Source organism: Magnolia sinica, chromosome 6 (genome assembly GCF_029962835.1).
Source record: "Magnolia sinica isolate HGM2019 chromosome 6, MsV1, whole genome shotgun sequence".
In the NCBI taxonomy this organism is placed as follows: Eukaryota; Viridiplantae; Streptophyta; class Magnoliopsida; order Magnoliales; family Magnoliaceae; genus Magnolia; species Magnolia sinica.
Genome location: NC_080578.1, coordinates 32,440,077 through 32,446,920, shown reverse-complemented (window position 1 = coordinate 32,446,920; position 6,844 = coordinate 32,440,077). Strand labels below are relative to the sequence as shown.

At 37.6% G+C, this 6,844-nt stretch overlaps 1 non-coding gene across 1 annotated transcript; it reads left to right on the top strand.

Moving 5' to 3' along the window:
• Window positions 1-4,066: 4,066 nt before the first annotated feature.
• Window positions 4,067-4,173, top strand: LOC131250485 (small nucleolar RNA R71). Its single transcript, XR_009173408.1, has one exon. It is a non-coding gene; the product is annotated as a small nucleolar RNA R71 (small nucleolar RNA).
• The last annotated feature ends 2,671 nt before the right edge of the window (window positions 4,174-6,844 follow it).

The following is a 6,844-nucleotide window of genomic DNA, read 5'->3' as shown; positions in this document are numbered from 1 at the left end:
TTGGCATGCTTGAGTTGCATCTCGCATCGCATGGCTGTGTATGGCCGATAGCATTCATATCTTGCACCGCATAGCCTTGGTACGGCTGATTGCATTCATGTGCTCATCACCATGTTTCTACATCACTCTGACCTTGTATTTTGAGCACGTTTATATTGCGCACACACTTACACCACCCTCTAAGCTTTCCATAAGCTTATGCACGATTGATGCGTGCAGGTGACGCCAGGACGCAGTCGCAGCCATAGTCTGGCCGTAGTTGGACCGTGCAGACGAGCTTCTGGAGTTTTATTTCTTTTATCACATTGTATTTTCCTTTTCTATCGCAATGTACTCAAAAGTTTTTGATCTTAGTGGATTTTGTGGTGGTGTTCTTGTGGTTATTGTTTGTGGGTTATGCTTTTGTTATGCTCATTATGAATCAGACTGATGACTTGAAATCCTCCTTGTAGTATTCCAGGATCGGAACCTGGTGAATAGGTGCCGGGATCCGAAAATGGGGTTCTACGGAGGCTGTCTGCGCCGGATTCGGCGATCGGGAATTTTGTGAGCCCGGTTTCCGAGTTCGGGGCGTGACAGCTTTAGCTTTAGATGTTTGTTTTTCTTTATCGAATCTTGTCCATATTTCTTTGGATTTTGATTTGGTGATATCAGTGCCATTTTCAAGTACTACTTGTTCGGTTGGTGGCACATATCCTTTTCCAACTATATCCCAAACATCATGATCCAAAGATCTTAGAAAGTAATGCATTATAGCCTTCCAGTATGCATAATTTGATTCATTAAATACTGGAGGTCTAGTGACCGATGAGCCCTCTCCTTTGGCCATATTACCAACTTCAGTCAAGATCACTCTCTAGGCAGTGAAGCCTTTAAGAGAGACCCGTTCTAATACCAATTAAAATTGTGGTAATGACCATTTTAGTTGAAGTTGAAATATGCCAATATGTCCTAGAGGGGGGTGAATATGACTTCTTAAAATTTTATGGTTATTTAAAATCCTATCATTCTAATCCTGAATAAATGTGCATGCATCAGAATTTCTTCAGAGTAACTCTAATGGATTTCAAACCAAATAGAGGATCCAATCATAAAACTAATTGAAAGATAAATAAGATGCAAATAATAGTTTATGATGGATGTGACTGTGTGTGAGGTGTGATCTCGGATAATCAAATATGAAAGCATTTAAGGAAATCACATAAGTAATGGAAGACAAATATCAATCTCAAATACATTCATTTTTATAGTGGTTCGACTACTTGTCTACTCCACTTTCAGTGGACGCACTCAACCCTTGAGTGTACCGGATCTCACTAAAGGAGGTTTCACAACAGGTTCACCGCAAACCGGATATTTTAAATCAGGTTCACCTCTAACCAGTACAACCTACACTTAGGCTGACACAACATGTCTACACAATACACTTTATGCTCCCATAAGCAAGGGTCAACACACAACACCCAATTTTAGGCCACACAGGCCAAGGATCTACTCAAGGAACATCATAAGTTTTTATTCCTATGAGCAAGGGTCAACACAAAGCACCCAAGTTTTAGACCACACTGGTCAAGGACCTAAATAAGGACCTAAGAGTTTATGCTCTCCATAGAGTAAGGGTCAACACAAAGCACCCCCACGTACACTCTCGCCAGAGGCCTCCTATGAGGACTTGTAAGGGGTGAGAAACACCTTAGACCCAATCTTACAGAAGGAATGATCACAGGGGTCCTTTGGACTTTAATGACTTAAAGATAAGTAGATGAGCCCCATTGAGCACATTGATGAAGATCTCCTCCTTTGATGATGAAGAATCTTCAGCTCCCTTGAACCGCAACTCAGAAGATATACCAATGCATGGCGATGGGTTGGGTCAAGGTTATGATGGAATCCTACTCTATTAAATGTTTTCCTATAAGGGAGATAAAGTGATTCCAATCATCTATATATTTAAGGCATCCCAGCTTAATATTTTGCCATTAAGGTGGTAGCTATAGGATCCTTGAATGCGGAAGTTCATTCCCCAATCCACTCTATTGAATGTCAATGATGAGGGTGGATTGGAGGATAAACTTCCATGAGAAAAAAGGCTTAGGATATATGATCTAGGGTTAAACACTCAAAAGCACTCTCTATTTTCTCTATCCAACAACCAAGGGCAAGCTCCCATTAAATAGGAAAATGGTTCCAACGAATATAAAATAGTCAAATTTTGACAGATTTCAATATCATCGAGCAAGGTTGATATCATCGAGCGTATACTCTCGATAGCATCGACTGACCGCTCGATGACATGAACTCAAATGTCAAACACTTTTGAAACTTTTTGCCAACTGGTCGAGAAAATCGAACATGTGTCGATGTCATCAGATTTCGAACTCTGATTTCATTAACACGAGGTTTGATTCCTCGACATTTAAAAATGTGAGAGCACTTGCCTTTGAAATATTTCATGTAAATGATATGATCGAGCATCACTCGATATCATCAGAATTTGAATATCGATGATATTGAGGACAATGTCAATTCATTGATAATTCTAAGGAATTTTCCTATAAACTTGCTGGACTGTTTGTGTCCACATTCGATGACATCGACCTTGCCTCGATATTCTTGATATTTGAATATCGAGTGACCCTCGATCCAAGAAAAAACAACCTGAAAACTTTGCTAGATAAAAATGTGTCCTAATCCAATATCATCGAAGGGCTTCCGATATCCTCGATATTTGAATTCCTAGGATATTAAGGAACTCTTCGATATATTGAAGATTACATATTTGCCTTAGCAGAACTTTGGACACAAGAGACCTGATGTCGATTTTATCAAGTCTACTCGATGGACTCGAGATTTAAATTTCAATGATATCGAACCATCTATCGATACATTGATAATTCCATCAACAGAGCTTTGTGGTTGTTAGACATCTTATGTCCTCATTTCGATAATATCGAGTAAGCTTCGAGGACATCGATAACAAGGTTCGATTTCATTGAACCATGTATCGATAAATCGACAAAGGTAGAAAACTTAAAGATTTTTACTAAAGTTTGGGAAAGTTTTCTAACCACAAAAACTTAGGGTGTTCTATTTAATTTTAAGGCACTTAAGTACCTGGTGTTTTGGGACATGAGATATGAGGCTAAGATTTACCTGTGGGGAGTTTTGACACACATCCAGTTGAGGTAGACACTTGACCCTTCTTCCTATGGGGCTCCTCTATCTAGCTAACTCAACGTTCATGCTAATTAACAAACTAGGATACTTTCAGATTTAGCTTGCTCTATCTGATTTGAAGAGCTTGGGTCACTGACCTCGTATTACGGTTTTGGATTGGGGAGAGGTTGGGCCAGAATGGTCCCCATTTCCCCAGTTACTTTGTTTACCTCAAGCCCTTGTATTGACTTTGTAAGGTTTTGAAAGGCTTGAAGCATACCCTGATTAAAAATCTCTAGATTTTGGATATGTTTTAAGACCGGATCCTCTTGAAGTTTCCCTTGATTTAGGAATTGGTTAGGGAATCCTTAAGGAGTAGTAGTTTGTATGTTCCTCCAACTGAAGTTTGGATGATTTCTCGAACTAGGATTGTATGTATTTGAAGTAGGTACACTGAAAGGTCTTTGGTAATTATTCACGACATTATATTGCTCATTCAGTACATCTTTAAAGGTAAGTATTGCAGGACAATTTTTAGTTGTGTGAATGTTGCAAGCACAAATACCTCAAACAATTTTCTTAGCCTTATCCTTCTTAAGTTCCATGTCCTCGAGTTTTCTTGTGAGATTATCCAGTTTAGCATTTATATCATCGTCCTCTTTCAGAAGATATATTCTGCCCCTCTCTTTTGATTGAGTAAGTTTAGATGTGGTGCTAGATTTTACAAAGATGTCCCATGATTGTGTGTTTTCGGCTAGCTTGTTAACATAATCCCACACATAATTGACCTCTTTATTCATGAATTCACCATTACACATTGTCTCGACCATTTGGCGCATGGAAGATGTTAGCCCATCGTAAAAATAAAAAATAAAAAATAAATAAATAACTTGTTATGCGTCATGTTTTAAAACCGCGTTGTGGGCATGAACTGACGAGATCCTTGAACCGCTCCCATCATTGAAAGAATGTTTCATCTTCCTTTTGGACGAAGTTCATGATCGATTTTCTAAGGTTGTTCGTTTTATGATATAGGAAGATTTTTTTTATGAACACCCTTGTCATGTCGTTCCATCTACCAATAGATCGTGGACATAATGAGGGCAACAACATCTTAGCTCTCTTTCAAAGAGAAGGGAAAGAGTTTTAGCCTGACCGTGTCCTCGGACATATTGAGAAAATATAAAGTGGCTATTATAAGTGCTATGTTATAAATCTAGCACCCTGGATTGTCAAATTTTGTTGTGCCAAAATACTTTGGAATGTTTGACTTATTTTCATAGATGGAAAGTTCACCTTCATTCGAAGATGAGCTTCATGTTATCTACATCGACATTTAGTGTGATACAATTATGCATGTTCAACTATGAGAACAAGTTGAAGATCACCAAGTCAAAATCTTTAAGTTCAAGCTTAAAGCTTAAGTTCAAGTTCAAGCTCAAGTTTGAGTTTAAAGCTCAAGTTCAAGCTCAAGTGCATATGCTTAAGCTTAAGTCTCAAGACACATGATCAAGACACAAGTTCGAGACACAAGTTCAAGTGTATGAAGTCAAGCTTCATGTGCTTCAAAGTGTCCTGTCTACTGAAGCGACCGATGTTTCAATTTCAATACTCACATTTAAGGTATACATGACCCTAGAAAGACCTTAGGATTAGGTCATTAATATTACATGTTTAATTTGGGTCATAGTACTTATTTTAGGCTTTGCTTCGACTAGTCGTAGTCTTGGTTTGACTAGTCCAGGCACTAGCTCGACCAGTCCAGGGACTCTCTCGACTAGTCCAGGATTTTTCTCAAAAAAATCGAATAAGGTTGTTTGGTCTTCGACTAGTCGAGTTCCCTGCTCAATCGTTCATGGAGACCTGCTCGACCAGTCAGCAGGACTTAACTCAAAGTCCAGCAACGTAATTTTTATTCACTCGACCAATCGAGCACTCCGCTCGACCAGTCAAGTTGGCCACTCGACCAGTCGAGCTAGCCACTCGACCAGTCAAGAGTTTGTTTTATCCGATCACGCCAGAAAATTTGAAAATTAGTTCTGCTAGGACCAGTCAAGCCAAACCTTAGACCAGTTGAGGGAACCGAATTACAGCTTATAAATAGAGGATATTTCTCAGATTCTTTTCATTCATTCCAAGGTAATTCAAGTCATCACTCTGAGAGATAAGTCCCCACTATTGTGAGGTATTTAAAATTTTTTTAATAGCTTTTTTGTTTCAAAATTTCTTGATCTCTTGATTCCATTCTATTTAATATAAAAGGGGATTTTGCTTTAACCCTTTTTGAGATCCAAGAAATTGAATCCAAGTAGCTAAAGGTTGGATTTAATTTAAAATTCATTTAGACCTAGAACCCCTTTATTTGTGAGATAGAACTTTAAATATTTTCATTTATAAAGAGGTAGTTCTACCGGCTACATTGAAAAACATTCTTTAGATAAGTATTATATTTCAATTTTCTGTATATTTGGTTTGTGAGATTCGGCTAGGAAAATCTCTATTTGTGGTTTTGACTGAGATCAGCTAGGAAAATCTCAACGTTGGGTTTTTTATTATGTAATCCCATTGAAAAACACATCTGTAATGGTTTTAAGGTGAACCTTTGAAAACCTTCTTTCTTAGTGAAAGTCAATATCCTGTGGGTGTGGATATTGGGAGTGAAGTAGTTGTGTGGTTGTTTCCAAACAGTTGGTGTATACCCTCGAACCACTATAATTCTTAGAGTTATGGTGAATTATTATATTTGATTATGTGTTTGAATGTTGTAATTTATTTTATGCTTTTGTGGTGAATGTTGTAATAGCTAGATTTATTTCTTTTGCCTCTATATCGGTTTGAGTTTTTGATACTTACTGACGTTCTAGAAATCAGGTTGTCATACCATAAGCCATTGGTTTTTGGTGTAAGGTTGTCCTTAGAACAATGTTTGTATCAACCTCTCAATACTTATGCATTTGAGGTTGCTTTAAATTTCTGCTATCTGTGTTATCTTTCCTCATTTTATTTTATTTGGCATAGTCCTATTCATCCCCCCCGTCTAGGACTTAAAGCTCGCCCTTTTCAGCTATGATCACATCAAACTCTTTCAAGTGTAAGTATGAATTTTTAGATTAAAGTCCATGGAATTTTGGAAGAAGTTGTAGCACTCTTAGCTTGATATTTATATGTCCTGTATTTTCTAGAAAAATCATACATGAAGGTGTGCTCACCCCTGCCATTTGTAAATAATCTCATAAAGTGCAAGGTGAGGGTTCTTGATGCACTTCGTTTTCATCCTAAGTTTCCTCAATCGAAGGTTGAGGTTAAATTGCAGGTTAATTAACTGGTTGATTTGTAGCCATCACTTTAATTGACTCTGAGGATCTCAAGCAGTGTCTAATCCTGTGATGGATAAATAACCTCTCAACTAATCCTCCTTTACTTAAAGGACGTTGAGTGTTGTCATGAACCCACTTGGGCATGAAACACTCACAGCCTTCAAGTTCAGAATTTAATACTAAATCTAAAAATTAAAAACTATAGCAAATAAGAAGTAAGAAAGAGAGAGTTAGAATGAAGTTACCAGATAGGAGATGCTAGGTCAGGACTCTACAAAACAGAAAACAAAGTTAGTTTCTAAAACAAAGAAGAAAAATTCCTAACATAAAAATAAAACAAAAATTTAACCCTAATCTTAACCTAATTCTAA